Raw genomic sequence first — 25,048 nt, forward strand, 5'->3', positions numbered from 1 at the left:
CAGAAATGCAGAATTGCAAATTGAAAGCAGCTTTTCCTTTTTTGTGACAACTGTCAAATTGCAAGCAGTGGATACTAAATTTGTTAAAAGTTTTTCTGTAGTCCTCAACTAGTCCAAGAAAAGCCTCCAACCATATTTTAGTAGGGGGTATTTTTTTTTTTTACTTGTGGTGTCATTCCCCATGTTCCTGTATAGTATCTCAGATATTGCCCAGTTTACTTTTCTATGCATTCACAGTCAAGTTTGACTGTCTTAAGATTGTAATAAAGCTTGAATTTTTGTAAATGATACACCTGTCCTCTGAATGGATGACCATGGTTTTCAGGTATGTATCAGCTGTATATCATGAGAGCGGCTTCAGTATTTTTTTATTAGACTATGAAATATGGCTGGAATTCATTTCATATAGCAGCACATTGTACTGAAACAGACCTTTAGGAGTTACAAAGACTGTTTTTTTCTTTGTTTGTGTTTGAAAGGGTAAGCATTTGAAATTAAAGAATTTGTTACAGCAAGTCCTGGAACTCAGACACCGAATTACTGGAAGATTGGACTGATATATATTAAGTCCTAGATAACATTTCTGAGAATATTCCCTTTTCTCTGAAGTATGGTGATCTCAGAGTTGGTGTATATATATTTATATGTTCAGGGGAGGTGTAGAAGGGGTTTTCCTCCACTGCAAAAAGAAGTTTAAAAGAGAACAATGATATTCGAGATTTGTTCTTCTCTGGATTTTTGGTCTTTTTTTGGCATTTAGTACTCAGCAGAGATTTCAATAGAAAGCCATTAGATAGTGATATCTGCCAATAACCTTTTGTCAAAGTGGTGTCTGAGGTTCTTGATCATTTCACCAACTGTGGGTGATTTAGGGCTACTCCATTCATGCTGACTATTCTCTCACTTCTAGTCTGAACATCTTTTAAACTTCTTTCTTACAATTATTTATTTGATCAGGTACTCTCTAATGTCTTAGTCTAATGTTCAGTTCAGGTGTTGTTTCTCCTACATTCTGTCAGTTTAGGTTTCCCTTGCATAACTGAGAACTCTCATTTCATGAAATGAAATGGAATGAAATACTTTATGAAGGAATAGAAGTCTACATGTATTTATATCTCAGATCAACAACTAAATCCAACTTCATCAAATTCATATGAAATGAAATACTTTGAAAATAAAAATATTTTTACATTTTTATACCTCATATCATTAATGTAGCATAGTGTTATTGTATACGTTTCCAAATAATTTTATTAAAAGATTTCAAACAGTTCCAGAAATAGTTACCACTAATAGGCATGCATTACTGGTAGGCCGTTCATTTTTTACAAGTGTTCACAATAAATTTTTATTAATTTTTGTTTTGTTTGCCAGGATAGTCGGATTGTATAAAAAATGCCACTTTTCAGCAAATATGTGCATATGACACACATTTGTAAAAAACTCTACAAATACCATACTCATATTTTTTGATTTTTTTTTTATAGTTAGGACATAAGAATGAAACACAATGCCTGCTTCACAGACAGCATGACAGTTTTAGTATTTTAAATACCATAATAAAACCAAATATTTTATGAATGTAGAGTGACATGAATGCATTTAAGATTATTTTCTCTCCTTGTCTTTAATTAAATTAATTCATTTCATGTGCTATATCAAGCTATCAAACTGCCTCATCCTAAACATTTTATAAGAAAACTGAAAAGCAAAAATGAAATTTTTGATTTCATTGGTAGGCGCAAATTAAGGTGAGAATGTGCTTTGGAAACTGACAAAGTGAAATATTTCCAGATCACTAAATTTAAAGCAAAATATGGCTGTGTTTTTTTTTCAGATCAATGCATATAATAATGAAAAGTACAAATATATAGTATTGTAGTTATGTCAACACATCTAAGAGGTTATCTATGTCTATGTAAAGCTCAGCAGAGTAGTATCTTCTGAATCATATTCCAGACATTACAATATAGGAAGTCATCTAAGACAGTGCACTTGTGAAGTTAGCATTATTGTGTTTTTTGGAGAGGTCTGCTTTATGTTTTAATTCTGGTGCATTTCTCTTTATTCTTTGAATCTAGGAGCAACACCTAAGGTTATTTTGTGAATAGATGACCCAGTATAATTTTGTGCAGATTCATGGGTCTCTGTGGAACAAAAAGTTGCTAAAAACTATCAATCAAACTTGCACAGATTTTGTTTTAATGCCGAAAAGTAAAGAGGGAAAACAAGTCCTGTAAATGCTTAAGCAGCATCAGTGCTACCTTGTATACACAGAAAAACACACACACATACACACACACACACACACACACACACACACACACACACACACACACATTAATTTTCACCTACATCATACTGCGGCAGTACAAACAGCGATAACCCACTCCTTAATTAACATGACATCATAACTCTGGTTAGTACTCTGGATTCATTAAGTATTTAATAACATATATGGTGTGAATGACTTGGAGGGTTTATTATAGTAGTAAGAAAAGCAAACGTTCTGGTTATCAAACAAAAACTTCTACAACACAATTTATATTTACATCTTTAGACAAGTACATAGAGACTTCAGACGGAACAAAGAAATAACTCTTTGTGCAGTCCAGACTGCTATAATATATTACAAGAAACAATTCCTTCTATTAGGAAGTAAGGTGATACCTGGCTTTATGAAATGCATGCTGTATTTGTGTGCTTAAAAAAATACTTCACAGCTACCTCTTGTAGCATCATAACGAAGTTAATCAAATCATGTTAGAAGATCAAACAAATACTAACATCATTACTTAATGCAAAGACTGATTCAATTAGTTCTCATATAGTATGCCCTGAAAACAGTGTGTGCAGACTAATTATAGCAACTATTTTCCCTTAATAGACTGATGTCACATTAATGAATGTCAGGAGCCAAAATTGCACTCAAATCCCCCTCCTCAAAAGAAAAAAATTACAATTCAGAGCATAATTCATATGTTATGCTCTTGTGGGTAAAAGTCCACTACATTTTCTGCATGTTTTTACTTTAGTTTCATAGGTAAGTATTAGGTTAGCTGCTCTTGCAGGCTATTTTAATCCAAGTCAGTTTCTCTTTCAAAGGAGAGAATTAACTCTCCTCCTTATGTCTGCTAAACACTTTAACCATTATGCCAACCTTCCAACCCAAACTTACTGTGATCATGTCTGAGGTTGAAGCACCTCTGGAAATGTAAATTTTCTACTACAGCATCCAACTGAAAAATGCTTATTTTACTCTCAGAGATGATTAAAAATATAGCTGTCACAGTCTGGGTATAATTTATTCTACAGATCCCTGTATTCTGCCATGGTACTCATTCTTCGGAAAACAACCACTCTGAGATACTGTATTCTGGGAAAACAACTCCTCTGAGATATTACATTCATGAAGCTAACATTATGGTGTTTTCAGAAGGGGCTGCTGTAAGTAAACATTGACACCTGAATAAATGTATAAACAAGGCCTGGAGGACCTTGCATAATATTTATAAAAATAACTATTATAATGCTAATAATAAATTATTACAGTCAGAAGTTCTTCAGACCAGTCATCTGTAGGTAGAATTGTGTGAGAAGAAATTTCAAGACAGCCATTATTCCCATTTTTGGCTTTAATTATTGACAGTTCGAGATTGTAAGCTTTCTCTTAAATTAGGTTGATCAATCAGCATTCGCTTTTTTAAGCATTCGATGATATAATATAGACCCTATATATATATATATATATATATATATATATATATATACATATATATATAGAAAGAGAGAGAGAGAGAGAGAGAGAGAGAGAGAGAGAGAGAGAGTCATCAATCAGGCTTTATGATCTAGATTTAAATTATCCCAGATGTTTTCAGGAATGGTTCATTTAATTTTAAGCCAACTTGCTAAAAGACAATAATTTTTACTTTGTTTTATTTTTAATAACATATTTAAGAAAAGGGAGTGTGTAGGACAAAGTCACTCAACATGAGAGGGAGTGAGTCACGTACAGTGATATATATGCTATAGTTCACAGGGAAGTACTTGCCTAGCTACTCTTGTGGGCCATATTAAGCCCAGCTAATTTACATCAAAAGTGAGAATCATACCCTGTACCTTGTGTCTGTGAGGTAAAATTCCTTATCTACTATAACAACCCCAAGTTAATTCTCTTAAAAATGACTACATGTCTCTTTTCACAGTATGGTTCGGATTCTGAAAGAATAGAGTACCAAGAGCAAGCATTCCAAAGCATCTCACTCTCCCTACTGTCATTTGTGATATTACTCACCCTTAGGACGACAGGTCAGTACATTGCAGTGCCAAGATATTGAATGGATTATAAGTCACTATGTCCAGATGAGGCAATGGGATTCTATAATAGTCCACGTTAATGAATCTCATTACCTCTTCTGAGGGAAGCCACTATCCTATCTAAGGACGCTGTGGCACCATGAAGTCCATCCCAAGTGCACTGATAAAGTTTGGCTAAAGTTCACATGTGCAGACATAGGTACTGTCTTTGGGGGTCCATTGTTAATGTTAGATCTGGTATTCCGGCTAGATACAGGTTGAGAAGCACAGCCAGCTAAACCTTTGGAGTGGACTGAGGAATGCAGGTACGATTCAGAATGGCTATCATATCTGCATTCTCAATCTGCCAGTATTCACAGTGTTAAAGAGGAGGGACAGGCATGCAGTGCCCCTAACTCCCTAGGGAATTTACTTGAGTTTTCACTTCTCCACATGGTGAACAATCCCCAAAAGATTTTGGAGTATGGCCTTTACTCCATTATCTATGCATGCCTTTGATCCCATGCTTCTTCTGACCACTTAAGACCTGCAGTACAGCTCCACCTGTATGTAGAACTGCTTGCTGCAGATAAAATATCATCTCTCTTTGAAATTAGTTACAGAGTTCTGTTTCCATTAGCCTACACTGAATAGGGACTGTCTGAGCCCTACCTTTTGGACTCAGGCATGGAATAACTTCTGACTATGACATGTTACTCCATGTCTAAGCCCTTTTTGGAATCTGGCCTTATTAGTGTTAGCTAGCTGAGTTTTAACCGCTGTGAAGGAGTTTTTCAGGATCACCAAATAGTTAACTGAATCATGCAGACTTCTGCTAAATATAAACAAGAGAAATAGCAAACAGATATTTATTCTGCTAATAAATTGTTCATTAAAGTATCCACATAGTACAGAATTCTGGCAATACCCTCATTTCATATTCAGATATGATAAAGTGTACTGCAGCAGTTTTGCATCTTAATCTGCTTGATGCAAAAGAGTTGCATACTTCCACTGCTATCCCAAATGAATACATGAAATGTCGTCTGTGATATCTTGTTTTATATAACAATAGCAAAGGAGCCAGCGAAATATATTTGTACCGAGAAACTCAATAACTCTAGTAGTACTTAATTTGCTGCTTATATTCCCAATTCTGTTTCACTGTTAATTTAACAAAGAAACAAAAGTAAATGACATTTACCAGTAAGCTTAAATCCAAGCATTCACTTGGGGAAATCATTCTGAGATAATAAAGAGTAAGGTTATAATTCCCACTGGTGGCAGTCCTGTACCTTGCCTTAATTAAACTTACAGTAATTAGGTACTATGTCTGTGCATTCTTAAGGGGATGCTTAAGAATGCACAAACACAGCACTTAAAGAGATGTTTTAATAAACAAAAGCTGATAGCATGTAGAACTTTCATTAATATTTCTTAATCACCTTAACTACACATCTATAATACAGTGAGTGATCTGTGAGACTTGTATGTTGGAAGATTTCATAAAGACCAAGAACCCAAGCTACAGCTGTCATTGTCAATTACTAGGCAGATTTATAATTAAGGATACAAATTCTATGAGCTGTTAGAGAAATGTGTTTGTGCTGTATAATTGGGAATTGGTACTTGTTTATATTTAACAACCTGCACTAGGAAAGCAAAACAGCAATGTTTTATAGGTTCATAGGTGTTTAGTAGGCTAACAATCACAAGGGCCTTTTTAAGCCTAGCTATGCATCCCAAATCTCTGACATGTTCTGGCACCCTTGATAAGTGTAAGCAAGGGCTTGGGAGATGAACCATTTACAGGCTGCCTATGTCCATTTCCTATTCCCCATACAATTCTCCAAGTGGCACTTGGCTTGAGGAGGAACTCTGCTTCACATGGATGGGGAGCCTGTTCTAGAGACAGTCTTAAGCATGTTTTAAATCCTAACTTCTACCTTTTGCATACTCTGAGTTTTATATCAAACAATATGTAGAACAATAACATAGTTTGAAACTAGATTGAAAACATTTATAGACATGAAAACAACTTGCAACTATGAAATATCAATATTACCAATAACGTGTTTCAAAACATTATTAAAATGCTGTGACAGATAAATCTCTTTCACATAGCCTGCAGACCCCAAACATGCAGTCAGGTAGTATGTGTCTCAATAAGAAAGATTTATTAAAGACAGTTGTCAAAATGCAAAACTCACTTTAGTCAGAGATGGGAGGGAAGTCAATATTCTTTGTACAGGGGATTTTTACTTTTGCTCACAAGCCAGCAAATCACAGACCATTTTTTTTTTGCAGCCAACTGTGCTTCTTTTTCTTAATCCAAGGTCAGTCTATAACTTTCCTTAAAATTCTCATCTTCGCAGTTACTCTAGAAAACTGTAATAAAAGAGCCAGGAAATCATATACACAGTCATAAATAATCTGAATATGATATGATTGTCTTACAAAGTGCTTAGGTTTTTCACCTTAAAATGATGCATTGTAACTGAGCATTGGTTCAGCTGAATGGCAATGCCCTCGCTACAGTCTGATCATGGAAACCAGTGAAGTTGAAATACTCCCATCCTAACATGTCTGCTCAAGTCAAGTCAGTTTATTGGGAAAAAATAACAAAGTGGTAATTCCCTAGTGCAGCACTCCACAGGGTTAATGTGAATTTATGTACAACACAATACACTTTCAGAGCTTATTCCGCTATGTGTGTCTGTGTGTATGTTTGTGCGGTGGGTGTATGTGTGTGTGTGTGTGTGTGTGTGTGTGTGTGTGTGTGTGTGTGTGGGGGGTGTGTTCTATGTAGAAGAAATGAGTGCTCGGTCAGTTAAAAAATGTATTTGTAAGAAAAAGCCCAGGCCATTCTCATACTAGAAACAAAAATGTATGCTTTAATGCTACACTCTGAGACATTTCTGCATGAGAAATCTAGAAGATGGTCAAGATGCAACTGCATCTAATCTACATGTGAAAACTTAAGACTTATTGAATTAACAGAAACATTAAGGAGTAGGCTTCACCTAGAATGTTTGTGGAGTGGTCATGCTGATGATTGCAAATTGGGTGCAATTATTAAGTCCCCAACAATGTTAACATATTATAGGAGGGGCTAACACAGACAAATGATTGGTGTCAAAGCCATGGTTTAAAACTAAATGCAAAAACGTGCCTTATTATCCCCCTTTGGCAATTGGAATTCCCTGCTAATTACAGTATTGATGGTACCTCCCTAAGTTTAAACCCTGTGGTGCGAGATATGGGTACACAGGTTAATAGCAATCTGAGCTTTGACTACCAAGTTTCCACAGTGGTAAGTAAAGCCTTCTACATTGTGCATCCAATAAGTAAGTGCATTGCATCCAGGTCTAAGGATTTTATAACTCCACTGTACTCAATCCTCATCAGACCATTAATGGAGTACAATGCTCCCTTTGACATGTACCTTACCAGACACATACAGCAGCTGGAGAGACCACAGAAGTTTCTCACCAAGAATATTCAGGGCCTCCAAACCATGACTTATGTGGATAGACTGAAAGCCCTGCCACTGTACTCTGTATCTCATAGGCTGCTGAGAGACAAATTATGCCTGTTCTACAGGGCAGTCTATGACCCTGCCCTGATGCAAATGCTGCACATCCAAAAGTCAAATGGCACAACAGTCACTTGCTCTAGGGATCTTAACCTAGCCTGTGACATAAGCAGAACATGCTGGAGAGACAGACATGTCTCCAAGAGATTGCCGCTTCTCTGGAATAAACTTCCAATTCATGTGAAACAGAGCTACTCACTGACACTATTCAAGCGCAACCTAGACAAATCGATGGGAGACTGAAAATTCACCCTGGAGGGTGGCACTCATGTCCCTCATGGACAGGGGTAATCAGTACTGAACACAGACTAGCTTTGATAATTATGTCCACCTAACCAAGGAAAATCGGGGCAAATCTAAAAGTTTCTAAGGCCACAAGTCTAGTTACCTCCTATGAACCGAAGAACCTATATCTGTACAGTGACAAATGTGGTCATTGCATGAATTACTTAAATGAAACAAATTGGTAAAAAAACATAGTTGAAGAAATGGAGAATAAATATATACATACTGAATGAAGGAAAAGGGAGCAAATAGAGGCCTTAATGTGAGACAGAGGAGAAAAAACTCTAAATGACTAACTGGCAACATATGTATACATATGCCTCACTATGGATGCCATGGAGACCATATAAAGTCAGACTGGGAGCACACTGGCTATCTTTTATTTGTCTTTCTCAAGGATACTGCAGCAGGTCCTCAGTGTTATCCTATCCCACGTGGATTTGTGTTATCTATTTCAGAGTATCACCACAGGGCTAAGCCACTCGCATGTGTGCCTTATACAATTTGGCATGCTTCCCTGAGGTGTCTGCTGGGACAGAATGCATCAATATGTTATAAGGGTTCTAGCCTGGACCACAGTGGAAATTATATTGTAAAAAAGAATGATACCATTCCATCAACTTTCTACCCTGGACCACAGTGAAAATGGTATTGTAAAAAGAAAGATACCATTCCATCAACTTTCACTTAGTGTGTGATGTGTGTAGTTGCATCATGAGTGCTTCAGCTCAGTATACTGGCAGTACCCTGGATTCCTACATATGATAGACGTGTTCACTGTACGACTGCATCTAACATAGTAGGGTACCACATGGCACGTTTTAGGTAAGTGTACATTCGATAAGTCTGTGGCATCTGAGCTACTTTTCTATATACTGACTAAGGTTTAATGACTAACTACCCTCATCCTCATATGTCCCACCCCCTAATGTTTTTTTCAGGTGATGCAGACTGTCATCTCAAGCCTTGACAATAGTCTACAATCAACAGGTAGCTGAAGAAGGATGCTATTACACTGCCTACCCAGACAACGGCAGTCACTGAACAAGTGTTCAGCCTATTTAAAGCTACAGCTTGCTGCCCAGAAGATTCTGGAGGAGCTCTTTAGTATGGCTGATCTACTACATGCATAATGTTTACTGCTTGCTCTATTCTGCATATATGTTTTTTGTGTTCATTGTGGAGCACCACTACCACACCCAGCAAGAGATAAAACAGCTAGTGATTGTACACTTCCTTCTATTACTTCTTATGCAAGTGATAATAGTGACAGCAATCAGCCAATGACACGAGTGTCACACCCCTCTGTCCTGCAGCCAGTCAGTACAATGCATTGCTAGACCCTACTGTTAGAGTGCTTTTCCATTAACTCACTTTCCTGCTCTACTGCTGTGTACTTCTTAGTCAGTCTAGTCATTCTGATTGTCACTGTGCCTAAGCCTTGTTCCTAGTGATCTAATAGATGTTGGTTGAGTTTCAGTTCCTGCATGGTTCTGCCCTCTCTCAGGAGAGCTAAACCAGCAGAGACTTGTCATTCTCTCCTCCCATACTTTGTCCTACAGTTCCAAGGTCTTTATTTGAATACATTAAATTTTAATTTAAGTTTAAGGTACAATAGGCCACGTTTAAGTCTCTGAATGTCTGTATTATTGTACTGACAGAGTATTTCCTTATTTATACAAAGAAGCAAGTGTTTTAATGGACATACAGTTTCTCTTTGTAAATACATCAGTAAGAGTAATGTGAGATTACATTTCTCCTATATGCTTTTTTGCTCCCACGTCCATTCACACTTCCATTTATTCCACTTACTTCATGAGCTCAGAGTAAAAGTCCACAAAGTAAGACCACAGGGGTGCTTTTCTGCTTGTTCCTCTGGTCCACAACAACTGTTGCAGAGGCAGTCATCCCTCATCATGGGTATAACATGTCCAATTTAATCCCAGGCCAAGACCACGTAGGAGACTGATCCTAATTTCCTTCTACCTTTGCTGTGACCAAGGGTACTCAGTCTCATCAGTTGGGTGAGTCTAGCTTATCTCCCAGATAAAGATCACAAAAGTATACATACCATTCTAGCTCTAGTTTGTAGGCAGGCACTTTCTCCAGTCCAGACAGTAGCTCACATCATTCTAGTCTTAGCTATGCAAGTGTTTTCCCCCACCTCTAACCCCATCCTCAACCCTAGCCCTGCTGGTGACATAAAGCTATCATCCCAGACAATACAATGCCCTCTTCAGATAAGGAACCACTATTCCCTCTGCCTGAATGGGCAAGCCAGTCCTGCCACAAAATCCCATCTCCTCCACCCTGACTCACATAGCATGCAGGCTGCTACTCAAACTTGGGTCATCTTTGACATAATCAAGGCTTTCTTCTTCTATGCCATAGCTGCGATGCACACTCCAGTTACCAAGGACATAGACAGGTCTTTAGTCCACTGTGCCACAGAGCCAGGGATCATTGCCATCATATAAAACATTTTTTAACACTTTGTCCATTTCCTTCATTCATAGTATTGCTATAATATTGTTTCTTATTCATTTGTTGTACTAACTAGGTGAAGCTTCTTAAGATTTTTACTGTAGATTTTTTTGTTTTTCTCATTATTAATACATGATTTGATGTCTCTGATTACCGAAATTATTTTTATATGAAAAATTCTTTAACCATTAGTACGACCCCCCCAAGAAAATGTTCATAGGGATTCAATAAACTCTGTGTAGGCTTAGTGTGAAGCCTACATGGAGTTTACATGCTAGCAGGATGAACAACAGTGCTAATTGCTTATACATGCCGCACATCATGCCTACATGAATACAAGCGCGGTTTTGTGGCTACCAACAGTGTTGCCCATCAGAAAATTGTGTTAAGCAAAACAAACACCTGCAGATATGCAGACATGTTTACCTAAGGGCAAACTTGTTCTGTGGGATTGTGCAAACAGCCACAATGATGACCAGGGCTTAATATAAAGCAACTAATAAAGTTATAACATATTATAATAATGTTTAGCCAGTGCAGAGTACTGTGTAAACATGTCTTAGGCATACAGAATAAATGTTTGGTGGTGATCTGCAAAGTTACATAGACTGAATTATATATAATTATTCTGAGGAAGTGTGTGTATTGAAAGGAACACACAGATGAATTGTAGGAATGAACACAGGGGAAGAAGACAAGTAAAACTGGGTAATGTACAGCAGATGAGGGCATGACAATGTATGTATACCACAAAGAAAAGACAGTTGTAACATGAGCAGTAATCACATATGTACATAATACAGTATATACTCCTGTGTACACCTCCTTTGTGGGTATAGTCATATCATCATACAGTTATTGTATATCATTTGACTGTCTCACAAGGTGACATATCATTGTAGAGGATTCTTTGTGATATAAGCATCCTGACATGAACATTAGAGTGGACATATATCAGGGAGAGTACATACAATAGGGGTTAGGTGCATATTGTAAAGCTGTGCAAAATGAGTTCCCTGAATAGGAATGCAATGTCAGCAGAGGTCTCAACCAAGCAAGACACATAGTAACAGGTTCATGGACAACAGTAGACAGAAGCAGTTACAACCACGGACAATATCAGAATAATATCAGCAGTAATCCCATATATTTGACATAAAATCTTTGATTGTGATTGATCATAGTTGGTTCTGAAAGAACACACTTGTACAGCTATTATGATTTGTCAGCATGCTATGAGGGGAATCAAGCACACCTTACTCAAAATTTAACATCTGCTGGAGGTGTTAGGAAGGTCACTATTACACCTATATTTGGAAATACGAGCAATCCTGGCTAGTTGACAGTTGTGCATGGTATACATATATGTATATATATATATATATATATATATATATATATATATATATATATATATATATATATATATATATATATATATAGACATATATATATATATATATATATATATATATATATATATATATATATATATATATATATATATATAGAGAGAGAGAGAGAGAGCACAATCTACACTGTCATGAATGTAACCTATGCCATCAATGTTGTCAATCAGCTATGTATTTACTGTGTGCACCACAGGAACATGTATCACACATGATCTTGTATAACACCTTGATAAGGGTTCAGCACCATTAACCACTAATGGTTATTCAACAAAAACGTACTTAGGTATGTCTGGAAAGATGTGAGGGAACTCACTGTGACAAATTTGGTACACTTGAATAACTCATCCCTGGATGATGTTTTGGGGGGTACATGAAAAAGTGTGCATTGTGCTCAGTTATTGGTATGACGAGGGCTGAGAACTATATAACTATAATGACCTTTGGTGTAGATGTCCTGCACATACTCAGGAGCTGTGTTACATACAAAGGTGTAGTCACCACTGTGGGCACATGGTGGTGGATGTTCTGCATACCACCTACCTGAGTATACAGGTCACATGCCACTTGGTCAGCTCATAGGGGTGTGCTGTCTATATTATAATAAGCTTGTGTATTTGCTTTTAAAAATTAACTAATCCCCCATGATTTTTGTTCATCTACTGTGTCTCCATGGTCGGGGTACCAATCCTTTGTGTGTGTTGATACATCCTTTGTGTGTGTTGATACTGTCTGTATTGTATCAATGCCACACTTGAATTCAATGATTGTCCACAATCTTCAGTCCTCCACAACAAAGCTGGTTGGAAAAAGGAAGTGTAAGCCAGTCGTGATGTTTGAGACTTCCATAATGAACAGGAAAGGGCCTAGCACAAAGCCCTGAGGTATGGACTTGATCACTGGACTCCAGATATATATAAGTTCACACACTTCAACATATGTATTTGTCATGTATGTGCTCCAGTGGTCTTCCTAGTTGGTGATGTAGGTGTTTATGGCCACTTGTGACAGTTTCTCAGTAATATCTTAGTGTGGATTTGTGTAAAATGCCTTGGCCAGGTCAAGTTACGCAGGATGATAGTGTTGTCATTATGCATGCCCTTGTTGACTTTCTTGAGGACATCAAACAGATGTAACAGAAATTATGTAGCTTGAACAAATCACACATGTGTTTGATACACAGTCGGGATATTACCTGTGTCCTTTTAGAGAAGATCCATGATGACATGTTGGTCTACTTCATAGATGAGGAGAGTCAGGATGGGTCTATACATGCATGTATCAGGTGATGTTCTCTCTCAGTCTGAATGATACATGTTGATGTACACCATTCTACAAGAACATAGACTGTCTGGAGGCTATGTTAAATATGGATCTGACTATGTCTGATAGGTCCATGTTTCAAATCATGCTATAAGCAATCTGTGATGTTGTCAGGGCCCATAGATTCTGTGTTATTAGTCATAGACAGTGCACAGATGAGCTGCCATCCTTAGAATAAAAATTGAGTAGTGTTTGCATGTATACTTTGTCTTATGGGCAGTGGCAACAGCAGGGTGATATGTGAGCCAAACTGTCAGCTAAAAAAATGTTTATTTCCTCCATTTTGGTATGTCTGGTAGCATCTATATACAGCTCGGTGCTTAGTTGTGTATTCTGCTTAACATTTCACATTTATTGGAATAAATTATTTGTGAAACGACCTCCAAATACAACTATGGTCATTCGTCACATTCCATATACTGGTACTATGCACACAGTCTTACAACTGTACCATTGCCACATAGTTACATCAATTTCACAACATATACCTAGATGTGTTTCATGCACAAGCTGTGGCTGAGTGGTCTGATGCCATGGCAAGACACATTAGAAATCAGTTGTTTGTGGCTATGCAAAATATTTTCTGACACAAATGGTAATATTCTCACAATGGTGCTGCTGACCACCTCAACAATCCTTGGGTATAGCAACACAACTGCACATACAATGAATGCAATAATGCTGCAGTAAAATCAAAACATGTGTTACATTAGTTGTGTATATCACATCACAGCAACATGTGTATGAGACAAGACTTATATGACCATATACTCAATAGGAATTAATATTGATGTCTGTTATAGAACATTTAATGATGGCACTTAGACCCATGCACACCTGTTTATACTGCAAGTGTCACTGTGATGGCAGAATGTGAACTGTGCAGAAGGTTGATCTGCATCACTACAATAACACATGTCCTAATGCTCCAAAGATATACATAAAAGTGTATCATGCAATCTCAACAATTCTTAGGGGGCATATTAGGAGCATGTAATGCAAGGGCAGCAATGGCCATCAATACATTAGCTCACATCACAGATTGCAATACCTTCTTGTAGCCATACTGCACAGCCACACCTCAATGTAACACATGTCAATGACAGCAACATTGACATGTCAACTGTTCATAGGGTCATGGGGCATTATTAGGCTAATGGCCAATGTCACATGAAATCCTAGTCATTATACTGTGTAAAAACAAATCACTATGTCTGTATTATGGAAGAAAGTAAGATTATTGTGTGCATGTCTATATTTGATGGATTGCATTACAGCCTGCCACTATCCATATGGGATATGTACACCACACTATGACAGAATTAGCAATGACATATGTAGTGGTCTGGAGATGGCATGCAGAGGCTCATGGAAGTACTCTACTTCATGATGTGTTTATGCATATTTGACAGGAGGACATCCCCCACTACTCTGCAAGAAGGATGTCATGTGGCCAGAGGAAAAAGGAGAATGATGGATGCAAGGAGCTACGTGAAAGGTTCCCCAAATGGTAGTGAAATGAAGAGCAATTCCAAGGATCATACAATGGCCATAATGTACCACCAACTACACAGCAGTAGACTAGGCCTGATTTGAACATTACACATGTGTAAGTATAGAATATGAATGCCATGTAATGTCCCAGTAGCAGCACCACATACGTCTGACTGTAACACTTTCACATTACACTTTATGGAGTATGATAGCATCTTTGTATGCTAAGGAAAATATGTTGTGAGGAATGTAGGGCATGGATGTGATAGTTTTATGTATAGACAGGCAAGTTGCCTGTTATCAGATTAGAACACGTATATGTGTAGATAAAGTAACTTGCAAACACAGTAGTTAATGTTATTACCACAACATGTTTGTTTTTAATATTGTTAAAGTGCATGTTATGCAGGATAACATAATTATTATATGCAACAGCAAGATGTTCAGCAGAGGGTTTGACATAGCTGTGGACTTACATATCATTCTATAATTGTCACCATAGTGATCAATGTATGCACACACAGTTGACTACAGTGAGAATAGAACCCCTACCTAACTGTTTACAAACCACAGTATTAAACACAAGTGCCACACACAAGACAGGTTTTTAAAGCATCAGGTAATAATTTATAACTGATGATATTAGCAGTGTCTGGTGAGAAGAGGATGGTAGCTGCAGTGTCCTACATGCTGGTGTGTACTGGTCTCTTCAATGTTAAACAAAGGAACAGACACATACAAACTCATACCAATTGACTGCAGTGAGAACAGAATCCCTACTTAACTGTTTACAAAGCACAGTTCTTAATGCAAACATCAAAGCACAAATATGGCTTTTATAGTATTGGACAGCACTTTATAACTGATGACATCAGTAGTGTCTGTTGAGAACAGGATGGTAATAGCAATGTCCCTCATGCAAGTGTAAAATGTTTTCTTGAATGTCAAGCAATTGAACACAAACACACCAGTTGACGCATGAGGTTTCAACCCATACCTAACTAAGAACACTAAGTAGAGAACCCAGTAGTTAACACGTACCACAGCACAAGCCTGACTTTTAAAAAGCTGCTGAATAATTTATAGTGGATGACATTACCAATGGATGTTTGACAGAAGATGTTGGGAGGCCCGAATAAAATGGATGTGTAGTCATGTACAACTGTCAAAACATTTGTACTCCATTGGATTGTAGGATACACAGTTATGCTGTTCTGACTAGACACACACACACACACACACACACACACACACACACACACACACACACACACACACACACACACACACACACACACACACGTTGACCACAGTAAGATTAGAACCCCTACCTATGTGTACCAATTAGAGAATTCAGTTTATAACACAAGTGCAACAACACAAGTCTGACTTTTACAATGCTGGTGGACAATTTATAGTGATTGCCATCATCATTGGATGTTTAAGAGAAGATTTTGGGAATCCTGAATGAAATGGATATGTAGTCATGCACAACTGTCAAAATATTTGCTCTTAATGGGATTGTACTGATGACTGTAGGATACACAGGTACACTCTTCACACTCAACACACACAAGTTGACCACAGTGAGATTAGAACTCCTACCTCACTAGGTAAACAATCTACAAAACTCATTACTTAAGACAAGCATCACAGCTCAAGTCTAATGTTTTCATTGCTGTCAGACAATTCATAGTGGATGACATCATCACTGGATGTTTGAGATAAGATGTTAGGGAGGCCTGTATGAAATAGATGGATTTGCCATGTATGGCTCTTAGGATATTTAAAGTTCTGCATGTTACCAGATTTACGAGTGTGCAAACTGTAGTATTTGCTGTTGTGCTTCCAGTGTGCAGGTATACTTTAAGAGACAGCTTTAAAAACTATATGAAAACAGCTGTCCACATTACTATAAGTATTAGACAACCTTAATGTGCATTGTCAGAATAAAGATGTACTTGGTATGTAACAAAGGATTTCTTTTTTATTTTTGTAGTATAGTTGATATATTTGGGAGCAAGTACTGAGAGACCAAGTTTGAAGTGCATAGGTGCAAGTAACATGTGACTACAATGTAAATTTGTGTTCAAGTCATTAAAGAGTGCCTTCCCTTTGGTTGTGTTTTTACGTGTACTTTAATGGGATGAAGACTACCTATGTAGTAAACATAAGTAATGCATGTTAATAAGCACTTTCCATGGTGCATTGCCAAGCAGTTAGTTTGCACAAACAATGAGAAAATGATGCACATGCTAGATACACATTTAAGGACTCTCCTATTTGAACTTGAGAAATGCTTATCCATAGTGGCTATGGTAGACCCAAGTAACAGATACTCTGATGTCCATAAATAATTCATATTGGAAATGTTGTGTCATAAATTGTCTAACCTTAAAAATATATTTAAAATGAGTCCCCTGTTTGCACATAGTTAAGTGACAAGAAACACAGGCCTCTGTTTCATTGATAAAATTATGACTTTGCTTAACTCTGGTAAATGGAGAGGCATGGCAGTCGGCACTCTGGATAGTACTTAGGGTAATAAACACACCTGCTGCTTAGCTGACTCTATGGCAACAGATGTAAGTGCACTGAGACAATTATTGTGATCCCAAATGATGCAGGTTTCAAATACAAATGTATCTAATAATTTTAAATATGTATTCATAATGTAATTAAGTAATTTGATGTGTTTCTTAGCACAGTGGGTTTAAGCAGCATTGCATGGAGGTGACCACACCATACCACAGGACATGAAAAGCCAATCACCTTCACTCAGCATTGGTGTGCAATGCAAAACTCAGTGCAAAAAAAGAGGAGAAAAAATTGAAAGGCTTCATTGGGGATTTTTTACTTATGTGTGAGGTGTGTGATTCTATTTTTTGACCAGATTAAAGGTGTTAAAGTGGGTAGATATGAAAGTGGGAAATGGGGGACAAGTGGGGGATTGTGCAGGAGGGAGGTTTGAAAGAACCATAAGTGTCATCTTCTTCAGTAGCGTAAAATAAAATTATTTATAGAACATTGGCTGAATTTGGACTGTCACCTCAACAAAGAGGGGTGACAACAAAGCAATCATGTTACATAGCCAATTGGAACAACCCAAGTGTGTCGAGAAGACACATGTGCAAAGTGGAGAGCTATGTAAGGGATGATTTTTAGTGGGACAGGTGCCCATTTATGATTTTTTATTTCAGTAAGAGATGGATTTTGGGAAGGGATGTGGGTATTTCTGGGTCAGATGAGTAGGGTAAAGGAGTAAGTGGATGCAAACAAGGCAAACAAGACAAGATAAAGAGGTGGTGAGGGATGCAACAGGTTGGTGGACACCATGATTGGGGATAGGAAGTGGACATCAGCTGTCCATGCCTGTCAAACATGGGGACAGTGCAAATCTAGTTCTCACAATCAAAATTCTCATCACTGCCCCTTTAATCTGTTGGAGTACTTGACATCTTTGTTTATGCACCATAGTAGAGAGCATCCTCTCCATCTGGCAGAGGAATGCAGCAGTGATGATCTCCAGGACCTTATGCAACAAGCCTGGCATCTCCTGGTAGGTGACAAAATCCCCATCTCTGCCAATATTCCTGGATGGTACTATTTCACCAGCTGCCAGGGTAATGCTACCTGTTGTGGAGGGCCCATGTAGTGCAGGGGAAGAAGAGGCAGTACTTAAAGATTGAATCCCAGATGTGCTGTGCATCAGTGCAGGAGCCAATGGAGTGGGGGCAGGCTGAGATATGGTGGCTTGCCTACCTCCCTCTGCAGTAAAGCATTTTGTGAGCTGTTAGAAACTGATGACATCAAAATGTTGTGACCACACATATAAAAATAAAAATGAGAGAGATAAGGGACGGAGTAAGAGAGAAAAAAAGAGATAATTAGTACCATCATATGTGACATAAATAAATTAGTACAAAAATAAAGAATGTATTTCTGCTTTTACATTATATATACTTTTAACAACTATAAACTGTAACTGGCAATTGATCCAAGTAATCCTAGCAATATGTATATATTGCACATGTGCTTGATCAAATAATACAGACTAAGGTAACAGCATGGGAGGTATGCCATTTCTGTTGAAATGATTATGTAACATTTTTAAATGATTTTACTATGCATGTGTTACTTGAATGCACAACATCTAGACTACAGTATTATAATTGTCTCCTACAGTTGGCTTGTGCTACAGACTGAAGCATGCATGCTTGGATTTCCAGTTAAGATATGCATGCTGAATTTGCTAATTCTGCATAGAACAGCAATATTTTAGATAAAATAATAGTTATGCTGTGCTGCATATATACCCCTTGTTTCTCTCAGTGTTTGTAAATATCCAGCAAGGGCTTTCCATTTAGCTGTTATTCCTTATTGGTTATAGGATGGACAGGCGAGAACAAGAGAAGAGCATTATGCATATTTGTCTTGCCTATATGCAGCTTTCTATCTAATTTAAATTCTCTTTATCTGTATACTTACACAACTGTGGAATGTCAGTTGTTCTAAACTCAACTAGCCACTGTTTGAGTGTACCTAACTTGTGCCTTTTTAGGTCATTAAAGCATTGCCTGCACTGCTGTCCAATGTGTGGAATGCCAGCTTCCCTGGAGACAGCCTTGCCCAGATGATTTCAGACTTAGATTTGTAGCGAGATGAGGTATAACCCCCCTGCAGCAGCCTTCGGCTGTGGCATTTTATAAAGACTCCAGTAAAAATTCTGGACTCCATCACACTCCACCTTTCAGCCTTAAATTAGGCACCTTCTCTTCTACTCCAGACATGTCCACTCACCCAAAAAACAATTAAGAGTGTTTTCCCACCAATTTGTGTTATCACATTTAATGCTAGTGCACCATTCGAAACAACCATGCTAACCGAATCTGAGAAATGTTAAGTGGAGAGCAACAATGTCAAACAGAGAGGAAAGCAGTTTATGAACTAATAAGGGTAATGTGACATTTGGCATTTATTTTTGGTTTGGATGCTGCTGTACTTGTTAGTTGATTTAACTGTGCAGATGTATCAGGGGTATAAATTATATGACCTGCACATTTTTTATGAGGCTTTACACACTGACAAAATTAATTTATACAATGTAGGATTCAAACCTCTGCAATACAGACAAAATATATTTGTCTACAGATGTGATTTTCCATCCTTGCCACAGAAGAAGGGCTTGTCAGGGATGCTCATAAATTAAATATAAATACATATGACAGAGTGAGGGGTTAACCACATATGTGTGTGACCTGAAAAGGTCTGGTTTATATATTCATGTGTGTATAAGTATCATTAAAGTCTGAAGTCCATCCAAGGCTAGAAAAGGCAATTTGAATTACAGAAACATAACTGTCAATATATCCTCAGTTACAAATGCAACAATGTATCCATTTTGAAATTGACTAATATCTGCTTTCTGTCAGCAGGTGTTCTGTCTGCTTATTGTGTGGGCTATTATGCCATGTTTGAGTGAAGTTAAGTGACAGCAAACATAACAGGTTAAACTCCGTTTGTTTTATCCTTCTAAGAAGTGTTTATTAGGTTTCATCCTTAAAAGAGAAATGTGGGATTTCAACCATGATCTACAGATAGTATACACTGTGTGGCTCATCATGTTTGCCAGGTGTGCTACACACACACTTGATTCACAAGAGTAATTTATGCTATTTTTATCATAGAAGTACATTACATGACATTTGTTTTATTTATCCATTTCACCCTGTTTGTGCTAAGCTGCACACCAACAACATTGCAAAATAAAATTTATAAAGTTTAACAACAAAGATTTTTATGCATGCCTGGATTTGAACTATCAAACCAATGACCTTACAGAACACAGTAAGGGTGTCTTATCCATCTTTGCCACAGAAACAACTGTGCAGCAGAAATGCAAATCATTGGGCATACAAGCAAATCCCATTTCATCCACAGTATTAACAACACATACAACCCCTGTATACTCTCAGTTGTTTGTACATGTTAATTATATATTTATTGCAATAACTGATCACAAAACCATTTATGAGTATTGTTTGTAGCAATGCAGATGTCATCTCTTTGTATTGTGTTCATTCTTCGCTTATCTGAGCAGTAATCTCAGACACACATATAAACGAAAAGAAAAACGGCTATACAGGTAAAACCCAGTATATAAAAAGAGAAGTATATGAGAGAAAACACTATACCGGGTACCACACAATAACGTCTTTATTTAAACAAAGTAAAAAGGAGAGGTGGCGCTTTACGCAACCGTTGCTTCATCAGACAAAGAATTAACTGTTCAACTGCTTGTTTTATATCACTCTCAGTCAAAAAAAAATTTTCCAAATAGTGACATCATACAACTTTTGAAAATTTAAAGGCATATATGACAAGAATATTGTAAAATACGCATATGAATATAAAATATATATACAGAAATGTAAAGTATGTTCATATTTATGCATATCTAATTTAAAACAGTTAAATAATCTCATTAAAATGCATATATATAAAAAATGCATAGTATATTCATATTTATGCATATCTAATTTAAAACAATTAAATAATCTCATAAAAATGCATATATATAATATATATATAAAAAGAATGCATAATACAAAATATATAATAAAAGAAATATATGTATATATATATTTTTATTTTATGCAAAAAATTAATTGTGTTGAAGGCGTCTAGCTTTAAGAAATGGAACCAGTGATGTACAACCATTTAAGCCTGGATATATATCAGCATTAAGCTTGATAATCCATCTTTGTTCTCGGCTCTCTGTGAAATTTTCTATATCTCCTCCCCTCACATTTCTATGTATATTTTGTAAAACAAAGAACTTGAAAGAGTGTGAAGGGTCAGTGTTTAAAACATGTTGAGCAAGTGCACTAGTAGTTTTGTTATTTCTGATGTCTCTTATGTGTTCCAATATTCTATCCTTTAAGTTTCTATTTGTTTTTCCTATATAGAAGGCATGACATATTTGGCAGAAACAAAAATAAATAACATCTGTGATTTTACAGTCTGCATATGAATGAGAGTATAGTGTAAAATTTCTAACAGGATGAATATATGGTGTAGTACTATGAATATGTGTACAAACAGTACAAGACCTACAAGGAAAAGTACCTTTGCGTCTGGAATTATAGGTAGTTTTTTTGACGTCTTTATTACACAATTGTTGTTTTAATGTTAGATTATTTCTGAAACTGAAACTAGCTGCATTACCAATGAAAGAATGTAAACATGGAATCTCATGTAAAATGTGCCAATGTTGTTTAATAATATTAGTATACTGATTAGCATAACTAGCATACTGAAAAACCGCTCTAATGCTATTATTTTGTGTATTATTTCTCAAATTACTGCTATCTGATGTAATAGAATTAGAAGATTGAAAATACGCTTTACATTTAGAGTCCCTGAGTGTCCAAGCATCAGAAATAGTTCTATCTATTTCATCCATATGATATCCTCTTCTTAAAAAAACAGTTTTCAATTTATTCAAAGCTAGTACTGCATCATTATCATTGTTGTGTAATCTTAATGTTCTGTATACCTGCCCCTTGAGCACATTTCTTGGAATGTGTCTAGGATGCATACTGGTTTTGTGAAGGTATGTATTTTTCTTCGTGGGTTTGTGAAAAATTTTGCTGGTAAAACCTGTCAACTCTGATTTGATTATATGTACATCTAAGAAATCAATCTCAGATGTAGAAAATTTGTATGTGAATCTCAGAAAATCAGTAGTTGTATGCAAATAGTTAATAAATAATATAAGCTCAGATATATTGCCTTTCCATAATAAAAAAACATCATCCACAAAACGTGTATACCATAAAAGCTGACTAATAAATGGATTCTTATCAGAAACGACATGTGTTTGTTCCCAGAATGTAAGAGATAGATTGACATAACTATTTGCACATGGTGTGCCCATGGTGTGCTACACACACACTTGATTCACAAGAGTAATTTATGCTATTTTTATCATAGAAGTACATTACATGACATTTGTTTTATTTATCCATTTCACCCTGTTTGTGCTAAGCTACGCACCAACAACATTGCAAAATAAAATTTATAAAGTTTAACAACAAAGATTTTTATGCATGCCTGGATTTGAACTATCAAACCAATGACCTTACAGAACACAGTAAGGGTGTCTTATCCATCTTTGCCACAGAAACAACTGTGCAGCAGAAATGCAAATCATTGGGCATACAAGCAAATCCCATTTCATCCACAGTATTAACAACACATACAACCCCTGTATACTCTCAGTTGTTTGTACATGTTAATTATATATTTATTGCAATAACTGATCACAAAACCATTTATGAGTATTGTTTGCAGCAATGCAGATGTCATCTCTTTGTATTGTGTTAATTCTTCGCTTATCTGAGCAGTAATCTCAGACACACGGTCTGAAAGGCATTTTGTATAATTGTCCTTAAAATGCATGACAATATTAAATTATATTAATATATAGTTTACAACAAAGGCAGGGAAGTGTGGATATTAGTGAACAGAAAATGAGAACGTGTGCTGCTGATTTCCATTTAAAATCTTGATACAATTACTTCTACACTTTGTAAGTGTAACCTGGGTAACACACCCACTGCAGGTAAGAGAGTCTGAATTTATGTTACATTTTCATTCTCCCTACCAGTAATCAGGGTCCCTATTAGTTCAGCAAAATTTCAGTTCAGCAAATAGCATTTTCATTGCACTTACATCGAACATGCCATTGTCAAACTGTTCATACTGAGCTCATGGTACAGAGAAGATTGGGAAATTTGCCATTTCCTCAATGTAGTGTGATCTTGGAGTTGGTGTATATAATCAGCAAGGAGTGTGGGGGGGGGTGTGCCGACCACATGACGGGAATTTGATGAATGGCATTTCCAATTAAATGCCACTCGTAGAAGTGACTTTTCGCTGAATTAATATAGACCCCAGTAATCATTCACAGCTGCAATGCATTAGCAACTGACAGTGAGAGAAAGCCCACAGTATGCTTACACCTGCTACATGGAGCCAAAAGTTTGAGATTCAGCAATTATAATGAGTTCACATCTCATCTGCATCTTCACCATGATCACAGGCCCAAATTTACACTATAAAAAGGTAACCATGTAGCTAGGGAACCTGAAGGGTAGGAGAGTTGTGTATGTGGAAAACACAAAAGATTTGAAAAGATTGCTTTGGATTTATCTGCATAAAAGACTTCTGACCTCGATATGTTATGTTTGAATTTTTCAATTACATACTAGATTTTCTCAGATGTTGTTTTATATACATGTGTATGCATGTGTATATATATATATATATATATATATATATATATATATATATATATATAGGACAATTGCTCAAATAAGCAAATGTCCAAATCCACAACAACTAAACACACTTTAATGAAAGCACTTTTATCAAAAAAGCACTTTTGTTAAAGCGTGTTACAAAAACCAAACAAAACACTACATTAACATTTTAGCAGGGGGGCTTCACTCCCCTGCCCCCCATGTGGGGGGCTGTGCCCCCCATACCCCCTACTTTAATATTCTCCCTCTGAGACTGCACTACAGTGGGGAAAAGTGAATTTTCCCTTACCCGCACCGTAGTACAGCCTCAGCAACAGGCATACTTACACAAAAGTGCTTCTTCGGTGAAAAACACTTTCGTGTAAGTATGTCCGGCCATTTGGGTTCGGACATTTGCTCATTCAAACAAATGTCCAGAGCCCCCATATATATATATATATATATATATATATATATATATATATATATATATATATATATATATATGTGTGTGTGTGTGTGTGTGTGTGTGTGTGTGCATTAGAAGTTTACTGATGACATAGGCATTTTTGTCATGACATTTTACTTTCTTAGATACACAGCCTTATTAAATTTCATCACAAGTGTTATTGTTACAGCTGTTTCTCTTACACTGCTCTATGTTATTTCAGTGAAATGTAAATGTCTTATATTGTCAATGACACAGGGGTGTTAGCTTTCTATGATGGCCCAAAGACACCTCTAGGAAAGTGCTGAGCACAGGTAGATGTGACTGGCAATTGTATAAAATGATTTTTCTGTGGTAAATGTGTACACATTTTGTGAGAATTTGTTAGAAAGCACTTATAACAATTGGT

This window comes from Protopterus annectens, chromosome 6.part0 (genome assembly GCF_019279795.1).
Source record: "Protopterus annectens isolate FY-2018-M chromosome 6.part0, PAN1.0, whole genome shotgun sequence".
NCBI classification, from domain to species: Eukaryota; Metazoa; Chordata; order Ceratodontiformes; family Protopteridae; genus Protopterus; species Protopterus annectens.